This window comes from Haematobia irritans, chromosome 4 (assembly GCF_050003625.1).
Source record: "Haematobia irritans isolate KBUSLIRL chromosome 4, ASM5000362v1, whole genome shotgun sequence".
NCBI lineage: Eukaryota > Metazoa > Arthropoda > Insecta > Diptera > Muscidae > Haematobia > Haematobia irritans.
The window spans coordinates 128,761,218-128,788,956 of NC_134400.1; the positions used below are offsets into that span (position 1 = coordinate 128,761,218).

Genomic DNA, 27,739 nt, shown 5'->3' on the forward strand with positions numbered 1-27,739 from the left:
CAGTGTTTGATATAAACGAAATGGACTGTATTGTTGTTTCAAAAATAACTTTTTTTATTGAAAAAATAAAAATTTTGTAAAAAAACGAATTTTTTGGTGATAAAAGTTTAAAATTTTCGAAGCAATTCAAAAAACTCAAACAAAAGAAAAACGTTTTCGGTACACGTTTTCCAAACGTTTTTGTTTTCTTTGCGTGTATTAAACTAAAAAAGGTCGATTAAATACGTATATAATTAAGTTTAAAGTTTCTATAGAAATAAAATTTTAACAACATTTTCTATAGAAATAAAATTTGGAAAAAATTTTCTATTGAATTAAAATTTTTACAAAATTTTCTATAGAAATAAAATTTTTACAAAATTTTCTATAGAAATAAAATTTTGACAACATTTTCTAAAGACATAACATTTTGACAATGTTTTCTATAAAAATAAAATTTTGGTAGATTATTTTTGGCTCGAGTGGCAACCATGATTATGAACCGATATGGACCAATTTTTGTGTGATTGGGGATCGGCTATATATAACTATAGACCGATATGGACCAATTTTGGCATGGTTATTAGCGGCCTTATACTAACACCACGTTGCAAATTTCAACCGGATCGCATGAATTTTGCTCCTCCAACAGCCTCCGGAGATCAAATCTGGGGAACGGTTTATATGGGGGCTATATATAATTATTGACCGATATGGACCAATTCTTGCGTGTTTGTTAGAGACCAAATTCGAATACCATGTTCCAAATTTCAACCGGATCGGATGAATTTAGCTCCTCCAAGAGGCTCCGGAGGACAAATCTGGGGATCAATTTATATGGGGGCTATATATAATTATGGACCGATATGGACCAATTCTTGCATGGTTGTTAGAGACAATATACTAGGTTAGGCTAAAGTGGCAGCCCGATTAAGATTCAGGCTCACTTAGACTATTCAGTCCATTGTGATAGAGACCATATACTAACACCACGTACCAAATTTCAACCGGATCGGATGAATTTTGCTCCTCTAAGAGGCTCCGGAGGTCAAATCTGGGGATCGGCTTATATGGGGGCTATATATAATTATGGACCGATATGGACTAATTTTGGCCTGGTTGTTAGAGACAATATACTAACATCACGTACCAAATTTTAGTCGGATCGGATGACTTTTGCCCCTCTGGGGATTGGTTTATATGGGGGCTATATATAATTATGGGCCGATGTGGACCAATTTTTGCATGGTCATTAGAGAACATATGCCAACTCCATGTACCAAATTTCAGCCGGATCGGATGAAATTTGGTTCTCTTAGAGGCTCCGCAAGCCAAATCGGGGAATCGGTTTATATGGGGGCTATATGTAATTATGGACCAGTATGGACCAATTTTTGCATGGTTGTTAGAGACCATATATTAACACCACATACCAAATTTCAGCCGGATCGGATGAAATTTAGTTCTCTTAGAGCCAATAAATTATTTAATTGAAATGTTTTCAATCACTGAAATGATAGTATCAATTAAAAAACTAATTACAGGTCAATTAAAAATTAATTGATCCAATAAAAAAATTAGTTGATACTATTAATTTTTGTTTCAATTAAAAAATTTGTTGAATCAACTAGATTTATTTATCTATCAAAATGGCATTAATCTCCAAGGCCTGCACACAAACAAATGTTTTTCTGATTCAATCACGAAATTAATTGATCCAATTAATTTTTTAATTGAAATGTTAGTATCAACTAAAACATTAATTGAAAGTCTTTTAAAAAATTAATAGATCCAATAAATTTGTGTTTCAATGAAAAAAAAAATGTTGAATCAATTAAATCAATTAAATATTCCATTATTTTTTAAAACTCAACTAAAATTTTAATAGGAAAAATTTTCGTAAAATTTTTTCTGTGTATGTGTGTGAATAAACTATGTGACCTAATTGTGAAATGATTTCTACCATTAGATGAAAATCCAATGCGGCTGCAACGAATCACCATTAACTTCCGCTAGGTAGCATCTTCTGTCAAGTGTTTTTTTTATACAATTTCCTGAACCTGAGTATTGATGTTAAGAGAGATTAAATAAACCTTCAACTATCCGTTTACAGATACCCATTCACGACGACCATAAAAAGGAAATCTACACCTCCATTTAACCATTCATGCCAAAACATCGTTGTGGCCTTACATCAACTAACAAGATAATTATAGGTTTCTTCTTTTTCATATGGCAGAAATTTAAAGATATTATTATGATGGCTTTTGCATAAAAAAAATCCCACTCTGGGGTCGTTTGGTGTGATTCTGACTTGTCAAAAATACAGGAAAACCAAACATTTAAATAACTCTGCTCTTACCTTATTTGGGATTAAACCTCTGGCAGTGATGATATTTTTGTTTTGTGTTATAAGGTTCCTGGTTTTCTGGTGGAGTAGAGTAAAGGAAGCGGATGTAGGCTCATCTACAATGGTTTTTCGTCCTCCTTCGGTTAGTGTTACGAAAAGAGCAAAAGGTTGTCCAACTATATGGGCGGGGGCGGAGGGTTATGTGGGCAATGTTTATCATGAATCGAAAGGATGACTTGGCCTCATTGTTCTTCTTTGGGCTTCCGTTCATAAAATGTATTTTTGTGTGTATACAGAAGGACCGACACAGCGCAAGATGCTTACACTGGAGAAGGACGTTGGCTACAAGGACTTTGCGCTAGGGTGTCATTTTGTTACATCCTTTGCCAGCGCAAGCTTCCTTTTCCTTTTTAGTTTACCCGAATGTGTTTGCGTGAGTTCTTTCTCATTTTCTCATTTTTAACCTCGTTGTTCTTGCCAACAAATAACGCCAGCTATAGTCATCTTGAAGACCAACCCCCCCCCCACACACACACCCATCCTTGTGTGTGTTTTTCGTATTGTTTACTCATTCATAAGGATCTTTGGTGACTGACATTTACTTTTTGTTGTGTCATAGTATTTGTGTGTGGAAAATTGGAACAAATTCCCATACACATAAAGAGCTTCTTAGATATATACACACACACACAAACACTCCCGCATATACTATATTTAATCGTCATCTAGATTTTCTCGCTTATAATATGTTAAAGGACCTTCTTGTTTTAAGCATTTCTCTTTGTGTGCCACAATATTTGCAGTCGCTTTCAAACAACAGAACAAAAGATTTGAAGAATGAATGAACAGAAATGCCGTTCCTTTATTTTCATTGTTGAAAAGAGTTTTGCTTTCGTGGAAATCTTGCCGTTCCTTTATTTTCATTGTTGAAAAGAGTTTTGCTTTCGTGGAAATCTTGTCATTTATAGAGATTTCATTGGGAAGAAATAAAACTCAAACAATCGAACAAAATGTCAATAGATAAACAATTATTTTATGCAATACGATTTAATATTTGATAGAAATTACTATAAAAATATATAAAAAATATATTCCCTCCTACTTCACTGAATGAAATGGAATTTTTTTTCCAAATACATATTTTTATTGATGCCTACGATTGTCTCAATCCCACGATAGCCCATATTTCGATCTTGTAATATAAGTTAGCCCAACTGATTTTGGACGATCTTCACGAATTTGGTTTTGGAGTGAACTACGACCTCAGTTCAATTCACCATATCATCGATAAATATTTGGTCCTTGGCGGAGCTTCATCGATACAAACTGGAATTACACATTTTCATCGATACACTATTGTTCAGTTAATACACGTTCACTTTTTAATTTTATACTATAGTTTAAATTTGAAGCCCTCATTTTGTAAATATGAAGGAATTTTTAAGATATGTATACATATCGGTGACCATGAGATGAGGATTCGGTAGTTGGATGCATCCCATCCTGCTTTTAATTTGTGATCTTTGACCTTAAATTACAGACAAATGATACATTTTGGTTACAACTGCCTTGATTTTATTGGGGAAAATTATTCCCTAAAAATTCCCTTTTTGTTGCTATTTGTAATACAATTTTTTCCCATTTTCAAAGTTGTTTTAGAATAAGAGAAAGGGAAAAGAGAAAAAATTCCCTTGGAGATTTTGTTTAGAATGGGAGTACAGGAAATAGGGAAAAAAGTACAGGAAATAGGGAGTTGTTATTCAGAATTGTGCTGAATAACATTGTCTTCCAAACTGTACGTTAGTCCACATGGAGCCTATGTTAGATAAACGCCTATATAATCCACTTTATGAACCAATTTGGTTCCTTTTAAAAGCTCCGCAAGTCAAATCTGGGGTTCGGTTTATATGCGGACTATAAATAATTATGGACCGATATGGACCAATACACCCAGAGAAGGAATATAATCACCCCAAACATACATATATTAAGAGCAAAATATTATTTTTGGACGGTTAACATGGAACATGTTTGTTGCAACCATGTTATTTTCTAAAAAATTATGTGTCTGATTTCGGCAACCATGTATATGTTTGCCGAGAAAATAAGTGCCTTTAAAGTTGTGACTTTAAAAGTACTACCAAATTTGTTTACCTGGGTACTAACACCACGTACCAAATTTCAATCGGATCAGATGAAATTTGTTTTTCCAAAATACTGCACAAGTTAAATTTTAGTAGCGGTTTATATGGGTGTATATACCCTACGGGAAATTGTTGCTAATTGCCACTGAAGGACCTATCACAGGACTCGTACCGGTGATCCAGTTTGTCGCAGTTTTTAAATAGTGATTTCCATACTAGCTTGATATAAAAATCTTATTGGATCTACACATTTAGTGAAGTAGAATTACCAGAATAACCTATTGTTCAATATATTTCAAAAGTTTTTCATTTCTGCGATTCGGATAACCAAACTGAAACAGATTCCTAAGAGTTTGTCAGAGACTGGTTCATGAGGACCTGTCTATGGAGTGCTACTACTTAAAATGTCCCAAGACGTGTCCTAAGGAACGAGTCCAAGACGTGTCGTAAAGTGTAAATTTACCCCGTTAATGACAACCCCATGTTGAAGTGACCAGTCCCTTCCATACGTCTTGACCAGAACTACGACTGGTCCATGCACACCAGGTACTAGTCCTGTACCGATCCTGTGGTTGATCCATTTCCCGTACGGTACCTAAAAGTGGTCCGATATGGTCCATTTGCAATTTGACTCGCAAATGAACTCGTGCCAAATTTCAAATGGATTGTGTGTTTCGTTCGGAAGTTAGCGTGATTTCAACGAACGGACCAACATCTGTGGATCTACTAGACCACGACCCAGAATATACATATATACAGTGTAACGGTTCGAAATATATTTCGCCCGTACATACTACTTTCCACTACCACATGATTCTCAATTATACGTATTTTACCTTCGTATCATTACTTATTGCGATCAGTGTAATAATCGTTTTACATATCTACGTATACTTGCTGTGAGTCACTGTGCCTATCACTATAGCCCTTTATCACTCAACACCGATTATGTTTTCACTACTGGGTGGTGCCAGTTATATGGCAAAATGATTTCTGACTACAATATTTTTTTTTGTTTGGTCGCTATGGAGATAATTCCCATTCACTTCATTGTTACCCTCACTTATAAGGACAGCATTCTTAGTGAGTAGGCAGAATTTCAATAGATGGACAAGTCATTTGGCATAGATCCGTCTAATCAAAAGGAGTTGACCACTATACGCATTCGCTTGCTTCCGCACTAATTGCTTCGGCTTTTAGCTTGCTTCCGCACTAATTGTTTCGGCAATTAGCTTGCTTCCGCATTCGCTTGCTTCCGCACTAATTGTTTCGGCAATTAGCTTGCTTCCGCACTTATTGTTTCGGCTTTTAGCTTGCTTCCGCACTAATTGTTTCGGCAGTTAGCTTGCTTTCGCATTCGCTTGCTTCCGCACTAATTGCTTCGGCTTTTAACTTGCTTCCGCAATTATTGTTTCGACAATTAGCTTGCTTCCGCATTCGCTTGCTTTCGCACTAATCGCTTCGGCCATTAGCTTGCTTCTGCACTAGGTGTGTTGTCACTTAGCTTCTTTCCGCACTAATTGTGTCGACAATGAGTTTGCTCCTACATTCGTGTATCTTCCTTTTGTATTAGTTTACTAACTGAACAACGAAGCTTCATTGAACTATCGAAACGTCATCATCTAGCAATCAACGAGCACCGAATCGAGCAATCAACAAATCAACGAATCACCGAAACATCATCAACGAGCAAGCAACGATCACGAAATCATCGTAACAATGAATGACCACCCTATCAAGACATCGTCAACCGAATTACCGAAACTGAATCAACAATCAAAACCGAATCATCAACCGTATTGTCAACGACAATCCCGAACCACCAAAACCGAGTCAAAAACCAAAACAGTCAACGACGCCGAATCGGCGACGACAATCCCGAATCATCATCCCAGAACGCTGTGTCAGTAGATCTTTAACGACAACCGCATCAACAGATCGTTAACGACAAACCCGAATTAACGAATCGTCAGCGATAAAACCCAAATCAACGAACCTACACACAAAAAAGTTTCACGAAAATTTTTCCAATTAAAATTTTAATTGAGTTTTAAAAAATATTTAATTAAAAATTTAATTGATTCAACAAATTTTTTAATTGAAACAAAAATCAATCACAAAAAAATAGTATCAATTAATTTTTTAATTGTATCAATTAACTTTTTAATTGACCTTCAATTAATTTTTTAATTGATACTATCATTTCTGTGATTGAAGACATTTCAATTAAAAATTAATTGGATCAACTAATTTCGTGATTGAATCAGAAAAAAACATTTTTGTGTGTAGGTCGTCTTCACGATCGTCGAATCAACAACTAGCCTCAACAACGAATATCCACGCCACCATAAATAAAACCTGCACTGTTTAAAGGCATAAATTGTGTGTTTTAATTTTAAGGTTTGTGGGTCCTTAAAGGTAATCCTGGACAACTAGTGGTCTATCTCAACCTACGACAAAACCACGTTATAACAGTGAAACCTCCCAAGCGTGGACACTCTGAAAACCGGATACCTCTCAAAAAAATGGCATTCGCAATAATTTAAGAAATGACAAAAATACGACTTAAACTTTTACCTTAATATTCGAGTTTTTATGCAGAATTGTGAAATAAAATTTTTTCAGATTATATAGTAATAAATCTAACAATTATTTTATTTCCTTATGATTAACACACTTTAGAAATTTGTGGCATACTTTCAAGCGGTACGAGTCTTCGCTTAAAAACACCATGATATACATCAATTATTAATTACATTTGTATTTTTGTAGGATAGTTACATCCGTATTTTTGTAGTGATTGGGAATACAATTTAGAAATATTATTTCAGTATAAAATGAATTAATTAAAAAGTGTCATAATATGGCAAAAAGGTGGCACAAAGGTGAAACAATCTCACAAAAGTATCAGTAGCGCTTAAAGAAATTAGTATTGGAATGAAATGTTAATATTTTTGTTTTAACAGTAATGTTTAAAACTCATTTTCATTGATTTTTATATTTTTTGTTTTAAAGGTTAACCAGTTTTGGGTAAAATAAAAAAGTGAAGACTGGATTACAAAATTAGGATTTTCGGGTAGATAAAAAACGGTTATTTGTCCACCTTAGTTCATATAGACCAATAAACTTTTGAACAGAATTTTTGTTTTCTTTTTCATTTGCACCATATTCCTAGTATTGGGCCAAAAGTTTGGCTAATCGAACGAAAAAAAAAACCAAATGAGGATTTAACTGAGAGACTTTATGGCTAATTGTATTTATGTGACTTGCATTTGGAGAAATGTTCCAGGAATCGTTTACCACCCAGTTTTTGTTCAGGTCAATCCTTTGTAAATCCTATTAAGTGTGTATGAAATGTTATCATACACATATGTACAAACACTAACACACATGCTCTCAATTATTCCCTTCCCCTCGGAAAACTAAGCACAAAGTTTCTGTTCTATTTGTTTTTTTTTGGGTATTTGTTTTTCCTACCCATCCGCATCTATGGCTTTATTACGCCATAGTCAAGCAAGAAAGTGTACGAGTTGATATTAATCCCCAAAGTATGCTATGATTTTTTGTGTGTTTTCCTTCTTTTGGCCATCTTTACCTAATTACTTGGACAAAATTGGTCTGAGTAAGACATAATGGAAATCCTCTTAGGAAAACATAGAGCTTTATGTTAGATATTGTTGCAGGGAGAAAGTAAGGACTCCGTTTGATCTATTATTCCATATTTGATTTTGTCATCATTTCTTTGGATTTTATTTGGTGGAAGGAGAAAAATTTGTAATCTTGTTTAATGGTTGAAATAACAATTTCTTATGAATTTTCTTTTGTAGAAAATAGAAAATAGAAAATTATTTCTTAAATAATAACTTCAATTGAATGCAATTATTCATTGTTATGATTTAATACACAATTGTGTACGTTGTTGGGAATGTATGAAGAATAATTGTGGTAAACTTAATACGAACCACAAAATAATATTGTTGCTGTGTAACAGGTTGGTTGATAAGTCCCCGGTCTAACTTTTTTTTTGTCAAAATTCGTTTTTATTATTCAACATAGTTCCCTTCAAGAGCGATACAACGATTATAACGACCTTCCAATTTTTTGATACCATTTTGGTAGTACTCCTTCGGTTTTGCCTCAAAATAGGCCTCAGTTTCGGCGATCACCTCTTCATTGCAGCCAAATTTTTTCCCTGCGAGCATCCTTTTGAGGTCTGAGAACAAGAAAAAGTCGCTGGGCGCCAGATCTGGAGAATACGGTGGGTGGGGAAGCAATTCGAAGCCCAATTCATGAATTTTTGTCATCGTTCTCAATGACTTGTGGCACGGTGCGTTGTCTTGGTGGAACAACACTTTTTTCTTCTTCATATGGGGCCATTTTGCCGCGATTTCGACTTTCAAACGCTCCAATAACACCATATAATAGTCACTGTTGATGGTTTTCCCTTCTCAATATAATCGATAAAAATTATTCCATGCGCATCCCAAAAAACAGAGGCCATTACTTTGCCAGCGGACTGTTGAGTCTTTCCACGCTTCGGAGACGGTTCACCGGTCGCTGTCCACTCAGCCGACTGTCGATTGGACTCAGGAGTGTAGTGATGGAGCCATGTTTCATCCATTGTCACATATCGACGGAAAACTCGGGTGTATTACGAGTTAACAGCTGCAAACACTGCTCAGAATCATCAACACGGTGTTGTTTTTGGTCAAATGTGAGCTCGCGCGGCACCTTTTTTGCACAGAGCTTCCGCATATCCAAATATTGATGAATGATATGACCAACACGTTCCTTTGATATCTTTAAGGCCTCTGCTATCTCGATCAACTTCATTTTACGGTCATTCAAAATCATTTTGTGGATTTTTTTTGATGTTTTCGTCGGTAACCACCACTTTCGGGCGTTCACTGCGTTCACCGGCCTCCGTGCTCATTTCACCACGCTTGAATTTTGCATACCAATCAATTATTGTTGATTTCCCTGGGGCAGAGTCCGGAAACTCATTATCAAGCCAAGTTTTTGCTTCCACCCTATTTGTTCCCTTCAGAAAACAGTTTTTTATCAAAACACGAAATTCCTTTTTTTCATTTTTTTCACAATAACAAAAGTTGCTTCACAAAAGACGCTCTATCTCACAAACTAATTGACTTACAGACGTCAAATTTTGACACGAAACATTTGAAGGTTGGTACTATATATAAATATAATATGAATTTAATACTAGCGACTCCATCTATGTGTCAGACCGGCGACTTATCAGCCAACCTGTTACTTAGGTGACAAGTACTAACGGAAGACCAGTTGATTACTCTGCAAAATTGGACTCATAGTTTTTACGCGTGTGGAAACGGAAGTTTCCAAGAAAGGTTTTCATTTTTTTTTTGTAAAGTTTCAAATAGACCCGAAATTCTATATATATTTTCAAGTACCCGGACGAACAGTTTTCAAAGGAAACAATTATATTATTTGATTCATGGTGGTGGATATTTAAGATTCGGCCCGGCTGATCTTAAGTCTGTAGTTATTTGTTTTTGGATAAAGTTGAATGCTGACTTTTTCAAATTTTCGTTCGTTGATACTTTTCCCTCAAAAAAAGTCAACCCTATATTTTACTGAAGGCGATATAATTCCATTTTAGTTCATGGAATTATTACGTATTAAGAAAGTTTCCATTATTTTTATAATTTGTTGTGTATGTTAGTTAAGATAACTAAAACAGAGGAAAACATTATACACATATCAACTTTGTCATTCCGTTTGTAACACATCGAAATATTGCTCTAAGACCCCATAAAGTATGTATATATTCTGGGCCGTGGTGAAATTCTGAGTCGATCTAAGCATGTCCCTCCGTTTGTTGAAATCACACTAACTTCCCAACGAAACAAGATATCGACTTGAAACTTGGCACAAATAGTTGTTATTGATGTAGGTCGGATAGTATTGCAAATGGGCCATATCGGATCACTTTTACGTATAGCCCCCATATAAACCGACCCCTAAAGTTTGCTTGCGGATTCTCTTGGAGGAGCAAAATTCATCCGATTCGGTTGAAATTTATTTATTGTTTATTTTAATCATACAGTAAATGTATGATAAAAAGAGAAAAATAGCATTGGCTGTTAAGGCCATCAGCTACGGTTGAAATTTGGTATGTGGTGTTAGTATATGGTCTCTAACAACCATGCAAAAATTGGTCCATATCTGTTCATAATTATATATTGCACCCATATAAATCGATCCCCAGATTTGACCTCCGGAACCTCTTAGAGGAGCAAAATTCATCTGATTCGGTTGAAATTTGGTCATGGTTTTGGTATATGTTCTTTAACAACCATGCAAAAATTGGTCCATATCGGTCCATAATAATGTATAGCCCCCATATAAACCGATCCCCAGATTTGACCTCAGGAGCCTCTTGGAGGAGCAAAATTCATCCGACCCCGTTGAAATTTGGTACGTGGTGTACGTATATGGTCTCTAAGGATCATGCAAAACTTGGTCCATTCCACTCTATAGTTATATATAGGCCCCATATAAACCGATTCCCAGATTTTGCTTCCGGAGCCTCTAAGAGAAGCAAATTTCATCCGATCCGGCTAAAATTTGGTACATGGTGTTAGTATATGGTCTCTAACAACCATGCAAAAATTGGTCCATATCGGTCCATAATTATATACAGCCCCCATATAAACCGATCCCCAGATTTGAGCTCCGGAGCCTCTTGGAAGAGCAAATTTTATCCGATCTGGTTGAAATTTTGTACATTGCGCTAGTATATGGCCGCTAACAGCCATGCTAAAATTGGTCCATATCGATCTATAGTTATATATAGCCGATCGCCAATCACACCAAAATTGTTCCAAATCGCCTACCAAATCTACCAAAATTTTATATCTATAGAAAATTTTGTCCAAATTTTATTTCAATAGAAAATTTTATTTCTATAGACAATTTTCTCAAATTTTTATTTCCAAAGAAAATTTTGTCAAATTTTTATTTCTATAGAAAATTTTGTCAAAATTTTATTTCTAAAGAAAATTTTGTCAAAATTTTATTTCTAAAGAAAATTTTGTCAAAATTTTATTTCTAAAGAAAATTTTGTCAAAATATTATTTCTATAAAAAATTTTGTCAAAATTTTATTACTATAGAAAATTTTGTCAAAATTTTATTTCTATAGATAATTTTCTCAAATTTTTATTACTATAGAAAATTTTGTCAAAATTGTATTTCTATGGAAAATTTTGTCAAAATTTCATTTCTATAGAAAATTTTGTCAAAATTTTATTTCTATAGAAATTTTTTCAAAATTTTATTTCTATAGAAAATTTTGTCAAAATTTTATTACTATAGAAAATTGTGTCAAAATTTTATTTCTATCGAAAATTTTGTCAAAATTTTATTTCTATAGAAAATATTGTCAACATATTATTTCTATAGAAAATTGTGTCAAAATTTTATTACTATAGAAAATTGTGTCAAAATTTTATTTTTATAGAAAATTTTCTCAAAATTTTATTTCTATTGAATTTTTTTCAAAATTGTATTTCTATAGAAAATTTTGCCAAAAAGTTTATTTTTATAGAAAATTTTGTCAAAATTTTATTACTATAGAAAATTGTGTCAACATTTTATTTCTATAGAAAATATTGTCAAAAATTTATTTTCATATAAAATTTTCTCAAAATTTTATTTCTATAGAAAATTGTGTCAAAATTTTATTTTTATACACACAATTTTTTTTCTGATTCAATCACGAAATTAATTGATCCAATTAATTTTGTAATTGAAATGTCTTCAATCACAGAAATGATGGTATCAATTAAAAAATTAACTGAAGGTCAATTAAAAAGTTAATTGATTCAATTAAAAAATTAATTGATACTATTAATTTTTGTGATTGATTTTTAATTAAAAAATTTGTTGAATCAATCAAATTTATTTTTTAAAACTCAATTACAATTTTAATTGGAAAAATTTTCGTGAAATTTTTTTCTGTGTAGAAAATTTGTCTCAAAATTTTATTTCTATAGAAAATTTTGTCAAAATATAAAAAATTGTGTCAAAATTTTATTTCTATAGAAAATTTTGTCAAAATGTTATTTCTATAAAAAATTATGTCAAAATTTTAGTACTATAGAAAATTGTGTCAAAATTTTATTTCTATAGAAAACTTTGTCAAAATTTTTTTACTATAGAAAATTTTGTCAAAATTTTATTACTATAGAAAATTTTGTCAAAATTTTATTCCTATAGAAAATTTTCTCAAAATTTTATTTCTATAGAAAATTGTGTCAAGATTTTATTACTATAGGAAATTTTGTCAAAATTTTATTTCTATAGACATGTTTTCAAAAGTTGATTTCTATAGAAAATCTTGTCAAAATTTTAGTTCTATAGAAAATTTTGTCAAAATTTTATTACTATAGAAAATTTTCTCAAAATTTTATTCCTATAGAAAATTTTGTCAAAATTTTATTTCTATGGAAAATTTTGTCAAAATTTTATTTCTATAGAAAATTTCGCCAAAATTTTATTTCTATAGAAAATTTTGTCAAAATTTTATTTCTATAGAAAATTTTGTCAAAATTTTATTTCTATAGAAAATTTTGTCAAAATTTTATTTCTATAGAAAATTGTGTCAAAACTTTATTGCTATAAAAAATTTTGTCAAAATTTTATTACTATAGGAAATTTTATCAAAATTTTATTTCTATAGAAAATCTTGACAAAATTTTATTTGTATAGAAACTTGTGTCAAAATTTTATTACTATAGAAAATTTTGCCAAAATTTTATTACTATAGAAAATTGTGTCAAAATTTTATTCCTATAGAAAATTTTCTCAAAATTTTATTTCTATAGAATATTATATCAAAATTTTATTACTGTAGGAAATTTTGTCAAAATTTTATTTCTATGGAAAATTTTGTCAAATTTTATTTCTATAGACATGTTTTCAAAAGTTTATTTCTATAGAAAATCTTGTCAAAATTTTATTACTATAGAAAATTTTGTCAAAATTTTATTCCTATAGAAAATTTGGCAAACTGAATTGTATACGTATTTTATGGGCCTTTTTTGTTTAATATATACCCCGTATGGACTAACTTACAATGTAGAAGACAGTTTTAAGAAGTTTTAAGATACCTTGCCATCGGCAAGTGTTACCGCAACCCAGGTAATTCGATTGTGGATGACAGTCCTTAGTAGAAGTTTCTACGTAATCCATGGTGGAGGGGACATACGATTCGGCCTGGACGAACTTACTGCCGTATATACTTGTTTTTTTTTTTTAACAACTCATGTTTAGTAACGTTGATGTTATTTGAAAATCGCTTATGAATATCTGTGTACTAACGTCGAATCGTGCTTCGGTCATAACTAGAAGAGATATTCTTTTACAATTTACTTAAATATAACTGTATAAAAGCGAAAAGAAAGAAAATAATAATAATGTAAGTATAAAATAAGCAGACTGTTAGACTTCTCTCCATTTTTATTCGCTATTAATATTAATATTTATGTACGAGTATAATAGTTATGTATATCGTGTCGTCTTCTTTGAATTTCTATTTTTGAATTTTAATCCTTCGCCTAAAAGTATGCTTTCGGCGTTTGTTGTATCGACACGAATTGCAGACAGCATTCATTATCTATGTGAAAAGTATTTTTATATTGTGTGTCGTTAGCCTGATTATATCTATCTCTCTCTCTCTGCCATCGACTGAAACCATTTCTAAAATAAAACCACTTAATTATTGTTGGTGAGTAATTAATCAAATAGAAATCCCTTAAATATGGAGTGGTTTATGAGACCTTAATTGCATGATATAAATTCCTACAAGCAAAGGCATTACTCTTAGCTCATAAGCTTAGGCAAGTAAAACTCCTTTAACAAGATAAGAAGAAATATTACCAGGGTTTATACTAATGAATGGTAAATAGAAATAAGTAAGCAAATATTTATGGTTTAAACTCAATAGAATATATCCATATTTACAAAGTTTAATTAAAATACAGCATAACTCAAACTTGTGATAGATAATAGATAAGAAAAAACAAATAATAAAAAAAAAATGAAAAACAATAGCGCTTCAGTATGTTGCATTATATACCAGCCATATACTTTTAGAATTGCAAGTGTGTTCCTAAAAGTATGCATATATTTCAATGTATGCAACACAAATAGACCATTGGTAAACTGGTTGGGTAAACTCAAGCGCAATATGAAACAACGTTTATATAAATTTACAACACAACAAAAAAAAAAAAAAAAATAAATAAATTAGGTTTATTATCACTTAAAAGGAATTTTAGAAATTGGCATATATTCGAATCCATAGTCGATCATGTTGGCACTAAATAATCCTTAATTTAACTTGTCAAATTTAAAATTTTTATGCCATTTTTTCGATCACAAAAAACTTGTACCTTAAAACTAATCCCTTCATCTACATGCTGCTTGAGATTGCAAGGGCATATTTTAAGGGGCAAAATTTGTCTAAATCTTTATGGGGAAAAAGTCCTCAACCAACGTTGTCTTATCACAAGTTATTGCAATTTTATTTTGCCCTTGCAAATGTTGTTCCTGGTTATCGATAATAAACCAAACTAGAACAACTATAGTGGCTTAAAATAAAATTCCTTTTTATCAGCTAGAAATTATGCAAACTTTTTTAACATTTCCTTATTTCAATAAAGAATTGAGTGCATACTTTTTTGTAGTTTCTGAGTTTTTTTTTTTTTCCACAAATGACGAATCTTTGAGCCAATATCATAGTTCGTTTTTGTGGTTAGCTGGTATTGTGTATTAGTTAAAATCCCATCATTCCATTTCATATCAATCGCCCAGAAGTATGCAAACTTATTGGATTTGGTATCGTTCATTGGGCCATTACCATTGACCCAAAAGTATGCAAAATATTGTATTGTTTTTTTTATGTACAATTAAGCCTAAAAGCATATCAGAATGTGACAACAGAGGAGAAAATAAGTCTCTTTCTGGTATCATAGGAAAAGAAACCCACAAAAAATTGTTTTTATAGTAAAACTGCCATTGGAATTATAGAGACGAAACAGAGATGATATTGGTTGGATGCCTGTGTGCCTGTTTGCTTTTTCATATGCTTTATGGCAGTCCAATGACAAGAGTCACCAGGGTGCTATAAGGGATGCTTAATGTCATAGCACAGATTGTCTATTCATTTGTAACATTTTGCAAATGCCTGCAAATCCATTAGATATTCCATAAATCACTTGTGCGTTGTTTCTATGTGAATGTTTTTGACATCATGGGGGAGCTGCCAAGGCTTCCAACTCCCCGATGGGGGTAGCAAAGTTAAATCTTACTTTTCTATGATATTGACATTTTCTCTCTCTCCCAAAAAATGGGGGTTTAGATTCATAAGCATACTTTAATCTCTTAAGGAATTTTATTGAATTTACAAGAGCCTAAAGGCAGTTTTTCCCATTTCCCTATAAATTCTCGATAGCATTTGTATTTTATGCGTATGTTTTTTTTTTGTGCGACTTATTTACAAAAAAGTTTAGCAAAAAAGGGTTAGGAACCTTCATTTGAATACTTATTAGAAAAATTGAGTTTCAAGTTGTTCTCTTGTTTTAATAGATCCTTGACATCTCCGTGGCATTTAAGCGTGGGGACATAAAACCAACGCAACGGAATTAAAATATCATCATTATAATGGCATGTTTTAAAGACAACAAAAACTTAGGGTTTCGTCAATCTAAAGGATAGCTGGCACACAATTTTCTATAGAAATACAATTTTGAGAAAGTTTTCTACAGAAATAAAATTATGGAAAAACGTCTATAGAAATCAAATGTTAACAAAATGTTGACAAAATTTTCTATAGAAATTAAATTTTGACAAAATTTTCTATATAAATAAAATTTTGACAACAAATTTTGACAAAATTTTCTATAGAAATAAAACTTTCTATAGAAATAAAATTTTGACAAAATTTTCTATAGAAATAAAATTATGGAAAAATTTCTATAGAAATAAAATTTTGACAAAATTTTCTATAGAAATTAAATTTTACAAAATTTTCTATAGAAATAAAATAGAAATAAAATTTGACAACATTTTCTATAGAAATAAAATTTTGACAAAATTTTCTATAGAAATAAAATTATGGAAAAATTTCTATAGAAATAAAATTTTGACAAAATTTTCTATAGAAATTAAATTTTACAAAATTTTCTATAGAAATAAAATAGAAATAAAATTTGACATTTTCTATAGAAATAAAATTTTGACAAAATTTTCTATAGAAACAAAATTATGGAAAAATTTCTATAGAAATAAAATTTTGACAAAATTTTCTATAGAAATTAAATTTTACAAAATTTTCTATAGAAATAAAATAGAAATAAAATTTTGACAAAATTTTCTATAGAAATAAAGTTTTGAAAACATTTTTTATAGAAATAAAATTTAGACACATTTTCTTTAGAAATAAAATTTTGTCAAAATTTTCTAAAAAATAAAATTTGGACAAAATCTTCTATAGAAATAAAATTTTGACAAAATTTTCTATAGACATAAAATTTTAGCAAAATCTATAGAAATAAAATTTTTACAAAATTTTCTATAGAACTAAAATTTTGACAAAATTTTCTATAGAAATACAATTTTGAGAAAGTTTTGTATATAAATAAAATTTTGACAAATTTTTCTATAGAAATAAAATTTTAAGAAAATTTTCTATGGAAATAAATTTTTGAAGAAATTTTCTATAGAAATAAAATTTTAAGAAAATTGTATATGGAAATAAAATGTTGACAAAAAGGTTTATTTCTATATATATTTTTTATAGGAAATTATGCCAAAATTTTCTATAGAAATAAAATTTGACAAAATTTTCTATAGAAATAAAATTATTTCTATAGAAAATTTCTTCAAAAATTTATTTCTGTAGAAAATTTTGTCAAAATTTTAATTCCATAAAAAATTCTCTTAAAATTTTATTTCTATAGAAAATTGTGTCAAATTTTATTTCTATAGAAAATTTTGGCATAATTTCCAAAATTTTCTGTAGAAATAAAATTTTGATTTTCTATAGGAATAAACATTTTGGCAAAATTTTCTATAGAAATAAAATTTTGAAAAACTTTCTATAGAAATAAAGTTTTACCAAATTTTCTATAGAAATAAAATTTTGACAAAGTTACTATAGAAATACATTTTGGACAAAATTTGCTATAGCAATAAAATTTTGACAACATTTTCTATAGAAATAAAATTTTGACAAAATTTTCTATAGAGATAAAATTTTAACAAAATTTTCTATAGAAATAAAATTTTAAGAAAATGGTCTATGAAAATAAAATTTTGGCAAAATTTTCTATAGAAATATTTCTGTAGAAATTTTTACAAAATTTACTATAGAAATAAAATTTTGACAAATTTTCTATAGAAAAAAAATTATGGAAAAATTTCTATAAAAATAGAATTTTAACAAGATTTTCTATAGAAATAAAATTTTGAGAAAATTTTCTATAGAAATCAAATTTTGACAAAATTTTTTTATAGAAATAAAATTTAGACAAATTTTCTTTAGAAATAAAATTTTGACAAATTTTCTATAGAAATAAAATTTTGACAAAATTTTCTATGGAAATAAAATTTTGAGAAAATTTTTTGTAGAAATAAAATTTTGTATAGAAATATTTCAACCCAGAAAACACTGCATTGGTATGGTAATTTTTTCGCCAGTTTAAGATCCAATGTGGAGCATAGGTATAGAAATCTATATAATTTTAAGTCCTTGGGGTCTTTGCCTCACTCTTGGGAATTAGTGTTTCAAAATTCTGGGCGAAAAGGGCTTTCGCCAGAGTGTAATCGACTGCATTTGGAAAATCTAGCATTATTTTGAGAACCAAACTGAGACAAGAGATGCAACATTACATTTAGAGAATCTGCTGCTGTCTTACTGAATGCGCCTGGAATACACAAGCACTCATATCCTAAACTTGTCTACTGATGAAGTGCCGGCCAACATTTCTCTAATTCTAATATCTAACTATATATGTGAATTTTTGCCATCGTATTTTTCCGTTCTTTTTCTAAGGAAACCGATAGCTTGTTTATAGCATAATTTTAGAGAAGAAGTGATAGAACTCCTCCTTGGGGAGTACCTCTGTTCACATACCTTTGAATGTGGCTAAAATACGTCTCTTCGTTAGAAGTTCGTCTACCAGTCTCAGTATCCTTTGAATTGTAAAAGTCAATCTTAACAAAAACCACGACAACGAAATGTTTTTCTCTTTGTCGTGCTAATGGTAAATAACTTAAAACAAAAAAGTCTATGGTACTTGGTGTTATTAATAATGGTCTATATCAGAGCTTCCCAACCTAATTTGCTTCGCGCCCCCCAAAAAAAGGATTAATTTCGTTGCGCCCCGCCAACCTAAAACTAACTTTATTTGCCCAAACAGAAATAAATACTAAAATCAAAAGCTAGAGATATGATTAACAATAATTAATTAAATAATTAAAAGTAACAATGTGAATGAATATTAATATAAAAGAGTTTATTAATTAGTGGGTAATTTGGCTATTGTTTTTTTTTTTTCATTAGATAGATTTTACTATTACTGATAAAGTACGCCTCAAAACAGTTTCAACAAGAAGACAAAACAGATATTTTGACTTTATGTCTAAAAGTGACGAAAATGGTTTCAAAATTTTTAAAATGTGTGAATACAAAAGTGGGTACGGGTTCTGATATTTTAGCAAGAAATTTATCCGTTGCAAACGAATAATAACAAATAATGAGAAACCTACAACAAATTATAGAATTGCATGTAACTTCTATTCTTTTCTCCCTGTGGTTATAAAGTAACATTATATAGAAATAAAATTTTGCAAAATTTTCTACAAAAACAAAATTTTGACTAAATTTTCTTAGAAATAAAATTTTGGCAAAATTTTTTATAGAAATCAAATTTTGACCAAATATATAGAAATAAAATTTTGAATAAAATTTGGCAAAATTTTTTATAGAAATAAAAGTTTGAAAAAATTATCAATAGAAATACAATTAAAAAAAAATTGTGGAGCAAACAAAATTTTGACTAAATTTTCTATAGAAATAAAATTTTGACAAAATTTTCTATAGAAATAAAATTTTGACTAAATTTTCTATAGAAATAAAATTTTGACAAAATTTTTTATAGAAATAAAATTTTGACCAAATTTTCTAATAAAAAAATCTATTACTATAAAATGTTGGCAAAATTTTCTATAGAAATACAATTTTGACCAAATTTTCTAATAAAAAAATCTATTACTATAAAATTTTGGCAAAATTTTCTATAGAAATAAAATTTTGACCAAATTTTCTAATAAACAAGTAAGGAAAGTCTAAAGTCGGGCGGGGCCGACTATATTATACCCTGCACCACTTTGTAGATCTAAATTTTCGATACCATATCACATCCGTCAAATGTGTTGGGGGCTATATATAAAGGTTTGTCCCAAATATATACATTTAAATACCACTCGATCTGGACAGAATTTGATAGACTTCTACAAAATCTATAGACTCAAAATTTAAGTTGGCTAATGCACTGAGTTGGCTAATGCCAAATATTTAAATCTGAAGCAATTTTAAGGAAACTTCGCAAAAGATTTTTTATGATTTATCGCTCGATATATATGTATTAGAAGTTTAGGAAAATTAGAGTCAGTGGCGATTTTACAAGGAAAATGTTGGTCGAAATCAGAAAAACATATATATGGGAGCTAAATCTAAATCTGAACCGATGTCAACCAAATTTGGAACGCATAGCTACAATGCTAATTCTACTCCCTGTGCAAAATTTCAACTAAATCGGAGCAAAAAATTGGCCTCTGTGGTCATATGAGTGTAAATCGGGCGAAAGCTATATATGGGAGCTATATCTAAATCTGAACCGATTTCAACCAAATTTGGCACGCATAGCTACAATGCTAATTAAACTCCCTGTGCAAAATGTCAACTAAATCGGAGCAAAAAATTTGCCTCTGTGGTCATTTGAGTGTAAATCGGGCGAAAGCTATATATGGGAGCTATATTTAAATCTGAACCGATTTCAACCAAATTTGGCACGCAGAGCTACAATGCTAATTCTACTCCCTGTGCAAAATTTCAACTAAATCCGAGCAAAAAATTGGCCTCTGTGGGCAAATGAGTGTAAATCGGGCGAAAGCTGTATATGGGAGCTATATCTAAATCTGAACCGATTTGGCTGATATTTTGCAAGTTTTTCGAGACTGATAAAATATTCGGATGTACGGAATTTGAGGAAGATCGGTTGATATACACGCCAATTATGACCAGATCGGTGAAAAATATATATGGCAGCTATATCTAAATCTGAACCGATTTTTTCCAAAATCAATAGCGATTGTCTCTGTCCCAAAAAACCACCTTATGCCAAATTTGAGGACGATCGGACTTAAACTGCGACCTGTACTTTGCTAAATCGACATCGCTAAATCGACTCAGAATTTAATTCTAAGACGATCGGTATACTAAACGATGGGTCTCAGACTTTTGCTTCTTGGCGTTATTATACCCTGTACCACAGTAGTGGTGAAAAACCTGCTCAACCAAAAACTATGCTGACCCCCCCCCCCATTTGGGAAACGCTGGTCTATAGCCTATATCATTAAAAATCCGTTTTTACAACTTTACTAATTAAAAAGAAACTTTTCCTAATTTTAATCGAGTTATTTAGAGCGCATTTGTTTAATTAAAGAAGTTTGCTAAAGAAATGCTTAGAAACTTATTAAGCTCTTGTCACCAGGTACCCATAGTAAAGACCATATGGTGAGATGGTAGTGGTTGTAATTGTATATAATTTAAATTGTTGCATACTTTCGGGGGGTTGTTGTATATTTAACGTTGTGTTTTGGAGTAATTGATATTTGTATGGTTGTAAACTTCTGTTTTTAGAATAATATATTGTAATTTACTTCAAAGAGTAATGAAGCTTGTATAAAATTTCAAATCATTTCCAATTTTAATGAATTGATTATTTTCTTTTCAGGTATATTCTTAGGCTTCAACCCTTAATGACAATGATATGACAAAAGTAAGTTTTGGCTAAGAGATTTTTGCACGTATACAAAACAATTTATTAACAGTTTACCAAAGAAATTTATATGGTATATTGGGTAAACAAAAAAGTATTTTTTATTTCTAATGAAACTTAAAATAATTTGTTAAGTGTAATTTCTAAGTTTCTAATGAACATTATTGAGCCAATAATGTCATTTTAGTCAAACACATTTTGTCACAGGGTGGTTCTTATGCAGCGTTACCTTTGAGAATTTCTAGAAAGTGGCACACAAAATTTCACAAGTACAGTAGAAATCTACCAAAAATGGTAGATTTTTTACTATTTGGGAGATTGGTAGAATTCTTGATTTTGCAAAATAATGTTCTCCAAAATTTTCTATAGAAATAAAATGCTGACTAAAACTTTCTATAGAAATAACATTTTGAGAAAATGTTCTATAGAAATAACATTTTGACAAAATTTTCTATAGAAATAAAATTTCGACAACATTTTCTATAGAAATAAAATTTTATTTGTTGTTTTGAACTCAGCTTTAAAACCATTGTGTTGACTAAACTACAAGAGTAGCTTAACTAATAGAGGAAAAGAATGTTTGTCAAATTTATTTGGGCAAAGCCCTATAGACTGCAAGATGGTTGGATGGACGCACGTTTCGGAATTACCACATACCTTCTCAGCATCCTCTACTTGCAGCAAAACTATCAGCTAAATTATTAAGAAGACCCACCCTAATGTCTTATATACTAAATTCAGCCAAATATTCAATTTTAAAGATATCTGTAGATGCAGTAAAAATTCACATCTTTTTTTTTGTAAAATATTCTATAGTTGCATGTCTGCCTGTGTGTATGTATTTTAGCAACACTTTCCCCATCTCTCGGTGTATGCCTCCCGGCTTGTTCTCTGTATGCCATTATGGATGACACTTGGTGTGTATATGGTGTACCATAGTGTCGAGACAGACAGAGTGACTAGTGACTGGCAGCAGCTGACAGTATTTATAGCTCCTCTTGCCTTTCCTAAGGCGTGTCTAGTATGCTTCACCTACATCACCCCGTTTCTTGTTGCCTTGCAGGCCAGTAGGAAAGATGATTCTTTGTCTTGTCGGGTGAATATTATTTTTAGGTTTTGTTTTGTGCTGCTTACTGACTTCGTTGCTTTTCACGCTGACGCTTTTGTATGGCCAAAAAGGAATAGTGTTGATGAGATGAGGTACATTAAAATTAAGTTTAGCTGCCTTTGTGTCATTCTGTTTTTTAGTTTTTATTTTGAAAATTTGTCTTAGAAATAGGTGGTGCAACGTTGGTAAGCTTAACAAAAGTTTTTGGCAAAATTTTAATCATGTATAATTTTTGGTATTATGAGTATTTTTGATTTATCTGTAAAGTGGGAGATTAATTCTAATTTAAAAATACGTAGAAGAAGAACATTCTCGCGGTGAAGATATATGCGACATTTAATCACAAAAAATTATATTGACAATACACTTGCTCAAAAGTAAAAATTGCTAAAAAGTAAAAATAACGAAAATATCATCAAATTTCCCGAATCCCTTTAAAATAACTGATGAGGACGACGCCTTAGCATTAAATCGAACTAATGCATTCAATGCTATAATTTTGAGCACGTTTTCCTTTCACGGTTGTCACAGTTGGTAGACTTCTACCAAATATGGTAATTTTTTTTAATTTTTGATAGATTGATCGAATTCTTGGTGTTTTGGTAGATTTTGCAAAATATTCCTCTCCAACTAAGAGGCTCTTCAAAATTTTTGTATAAAAATAAAATTTAAAAATTTTATATAGAAAAGAAAATGTTGACAAAATTTTTAAAAAATTTTCTATAGAAGTAAAATGTTGACAAAATTTTCTATAAAAATAAAATTTTGAAAAAAAAAATCTATAGAAATAACATTTTGAGAAAATTTTCTATGGAAATGAAATTTTAAGAAAATTATCTATAGAAATGAAATTTTAAGAAAATGTTCTATAGAAATAAAAGTTTTGACAAAATTTTCTATAGAAATAAAATTTTTAGAAAATTTTCTATAGAAATAAAATTTTGACAAAATTTTCTATAGAAATAAAATTTTGACAAAATTTTCTATAGAAATAGAATTTTGACAAAATTTTCTAAAGAAATAAAATTTTGACAAAATTTTCTATAGAAATACAATTTTGACAAAATTTTCTATAGAAATGAAATTTTGAGAAAATTTTCTATAGAAATAAAAGTTTTGACAAAACTTTCTATAGAAATAAAATTTTGAGAAAATTTTCTATAGAAATAAAATTTTGACAAAATTTTCTATAGAAATAAAATTTTGACACAAGTTTCTATACAAATAAAATTTTTACAAAATTTTCTATAGAAATAAAATGTTGACAAAATTTTCTATAGAAATAAAATGTTAAAAAAATTTTCTATAGAAATAAAATGTTGACAAAACTTCTATAGAAATAAAATTTTGACAAAATTTTCTATAGAAATAAAATTTTGAGAAAATTTTCTATAGAAATAAAATTTTGACAAAATTTTCTATGGAAATAAAATTTTGACAAAATTTTCTATAGAAATAAAATTTTGACAAAATTTTCTATAGAAATCAAATTTTGACAAAATTTTCTATGGTAATAAAAATTTGGCAAAATTTTGACAAAATTTACTATAGAAATTAAATTTTGACAAAATTTTCGATAGAAATAAAATTTTGACAAAATTTTCTATAAAAATAAAATTTTGAAAAAAATGTATATAGAAATAAAATTTTGACAAAATTTTCTATAGAAATGAAATTTTAAGAAAATTTTCTATAGAAATAAAAGTTTTGACAAAATTTTAAAATTTTGACAAAATTTTCTATAGAAATAAAATTTTGACAACATTTTCTATAGATATAAAAGTTCGACAAAATTGTCTATAGAAATAAAATTTTGAGGAAATTTTCTATAGAAATAAAATGTTGACAAAATTTTCTATAGAAATAAAATTTTGAGAAAATTTTCTATAGAAATAAAAGTTTTGACAAAATTTTCTATGGTAATAAAAATTTGGCAAAATTTTGACAAAATTTACTATAGAAATTAAATTTTGACAAAATTTTCTATAGGAATATTTTCGATAGAAATAAAATTTTGACAAAATGTTCTATAGAAATAAAATTTTGACAAATGTTTCTATGGAAATAAAATTTTGACAAATTTTTCTATGGAAATAAAATTTTGACAAAATTTTCGATACAAAATAATATTTTGACAAAATTGTCGATAGAAATAAAATTTTGACACAATTTCATATAGTAATAAAATTTTGACAAAATTTTCTATAGAAATAAAATTTTGAGCAAATTTTCTATAAAATAAAATTTTGACACAATTTTCTATAGAAATAAAATTTTGAAAAAATTTTACAAGAAAATAAAATTTTGACAAAACTTTCTATAGAAATAAACTTTTTGGCAAAATTTTCTATAGAAATAAAATTTTGAACAAAATTCTATGGAAATAAAATTTTGACAAAATTTTCTGTAGAAATAAAATTTTGACAAAATTTTCGATAGAAATAAAATTTTGACAAAATGTTCTATAGAAATAAAATTTTGACAAATTTTTCTAGGGAAATAAAATTTTGACAAAATTTTCGATACAAAATAATATTTTGACAAAATTTTCGATAGAAATAAAATTTTGACAAAATTTTCTATAGAAATAAAATTTTGACAAAATCATTTTCGTAATTGAAGCCAAAAAGTATTTTATCTGTAAAATGGGTCTTTTATGCGATATAGCCTTCGTGGTTTTCTTTACCCATCTTATCAGGCTCACATATATTTGAGATTTACGATAATGAGGAATACCATTATTATTAATTTTGTATTCATTTGATGCCTAGCAGTTTCTTTCTTTTTTCTGTATTTTGCTCTAAATAAATCTCGTTTTAGTTGGACTCTCTTTTCAAGGTGTATTCTCTTTGAAAGGGACATTTGAATTGCTTTTGTCTGCCAAGATTTGTTTTTAGGACGTCATTATCGTCTAACAATTATTCTACTTTGTCATTGTCCAGCCAAGGCAACCAAGATTATTATACTGGCAATCTGTTGTAGGTTCTCATTTCAAATTACTGCCTTTATTTTGATAATGCCAGGGGAGTATATACAGGATTGTAGTAAGTTTGTATATGTTTTTTCGTATTCATTATTATGTAAAATTGTGTCGCTCGTAGGGAAGGGATAATAAATCGTTGTATAAAAGTACCAAAGTAAAAGAAAAGTACTGTTCAAATAAAAAAAAGCTCTCATTCCAGTGGCATTCCTTATTAGAAGCAAAGCCTCTGGTTGGAGATTTATATCCAATGTATTGACAATTTTTTATTTGGAGGAAACTCATCAGACAAAAAAAAAATATCCAAAATATTTTTCAAGTTTTGTTTTATAGAATATTAGAAAAAACTGCAATTAAAAGGGTTAATTGATTCAATTAATTTTTTAATAAAAGTATAATTCAATTACAAATTTACTTTAATACATGATGATGGACGAAAACATCATGAGTTTAAAAATGTTCCGAAAGAAGTCCGGTTTAGGGTCCCTTAGCACGGTTGTCATTCGTGCAAAAAATAACTACCAAAATTTTAAGAAAATTTTACACAAAAATCTACCAATTTTAAAAAAATCTTAGTTTGAAGTTTGTGATAAAATTTTTGTGTTTAGTATGAAAAAAAAAACTTTTTTCTTCGAATGAAATGTTTTATTATTTTATTTTAAAAGTTTATTTCAGTATTTGCAATATTATAAATTTCGATCTCTCCTATTGGCAACGATATTTTGTCTGTATAAATACCCCTTGCTAATTTTTTAATGATATTGAATTTATAGAAAATTTTGACAAATTTTATTTCTATAGCAAATTTTATGAAAATTCTATTTCTAAGGAACAATTTGTCAAAATTCTCAACGAAAATTTTGTCACAATTTTATTTCTATATAAAATGATGTTATATTCTAACTTCTATAGAAAAATTTGTCAAAATTCTATTTCTGTAGAAAAATTTCTCAAAGTTTTGTTTCTATAGAAAATTTTGTCAACATTTTATTTTTATAAAAAAAATCCCAAAATTTTATTACTACAGAAAATTGTCTCAAAATTGTATTTCTGTAGAAAATGTTCTCAAAATTTTTTCTATAGGAAATTTTCTCAAAAATAAAATAAAATATTTATGTAATTTTTTTTTTTAACAAAATTTTATTTCTATAGAAAATGTTCTCTAACGATTTTTTGTCTGTGTAAATACCCCGTGCTAATTTTTTAAAGATATTAAATTTATAGAAAATTTTGACAAATTTTATTTCTATAGCAAATTTTGTGAAAATTTAACTTCTAAAGAAAAATTAGTCAAATTTTTTAACGAAAATTTTGTCACCATTTTATTTCTATATAAAATGTTGTCAAATTTTAACTTAACTATAGAAAATGTTGTCAAAATTTTATTTCTGTAGAAAAAAATTTCTCAAAGTTTTGTTTCTGTAGAAATTTTGTCAACATTTTATTTCTATAAAAAATGTTCTTAAATTTTTTTTCAATAGGAAAATTTCTCGACATTTGATTTATATTAAAATGTTTCTCAAAATTTTAATTCTCTAAATTTTATTTGTATAGAAATTGAAAAAAAAAAATTTGTTCTACAAAAAAAAATTTCTATTTTTATTCTATAGAAAATTGTAGTACCTTTAAGTTGGAGAGGAATATTTTGCAAAATCTACCAAAACTTCAAGAATTTTACCAATCTACCAAACAATAAAAAATCTACCAGGTTTGGTAGAAATATTATTACTATAGGAAGTTGTCTCAAAATTATATTTCTATAGAAAATGTTCTCAAAATTTTTTCTATAGGAAGTTTTCTCAACATTTTATTTATATAAACAATTTTTTAACAAAATTTTATTTCTATAGAAAATGTTCTGTAACGATTTTTTGTCTGTGTAAATACCCCGTGCTAATTTTTTTAAAGATATTGAATTTATAGAAAATTTGGACAAATTTTATTTCTATAGCAAATTTTGTGAAAATTTAACTTCTAAAGAAAAATTTGTCAAATTTTTTAACGAAAATTTGTCACCATTTTATTTCTATATAAAATGTTGTCAAATTTTAACTTAACTATAGAAAATTTC

The 27,739-nt window shown here is 29.1% G+C and overlaps 1 protein-coding gene across 6 annotated transcripts in view; it reads left to right on the forward strand.

Moving 5' to 3' along the window:
- bol (boule homolog, RNA binding protein) overlaps nt 1-27,739 on the forward strand; it is a 276,121-nt gene that overhangs the window by 123,606 nt on the left and 124,776 nt on the right. Inside the window, exon 3 of one of the 6 annotated variants that reach the window (XM_075307506.1) lies at nt 21,536-21,580. The exons of the other annotated variants lie outside the window; for them this stretch is intronic. The gene's annotated coding sequence lies outside the window, so the exon portion shown is untranslated. The remainder of the gene's footprint in view (nt 1-21,535; nt 21,581-27,739) is intronic. 6 annotated transcript variants of the gene reach the window in all.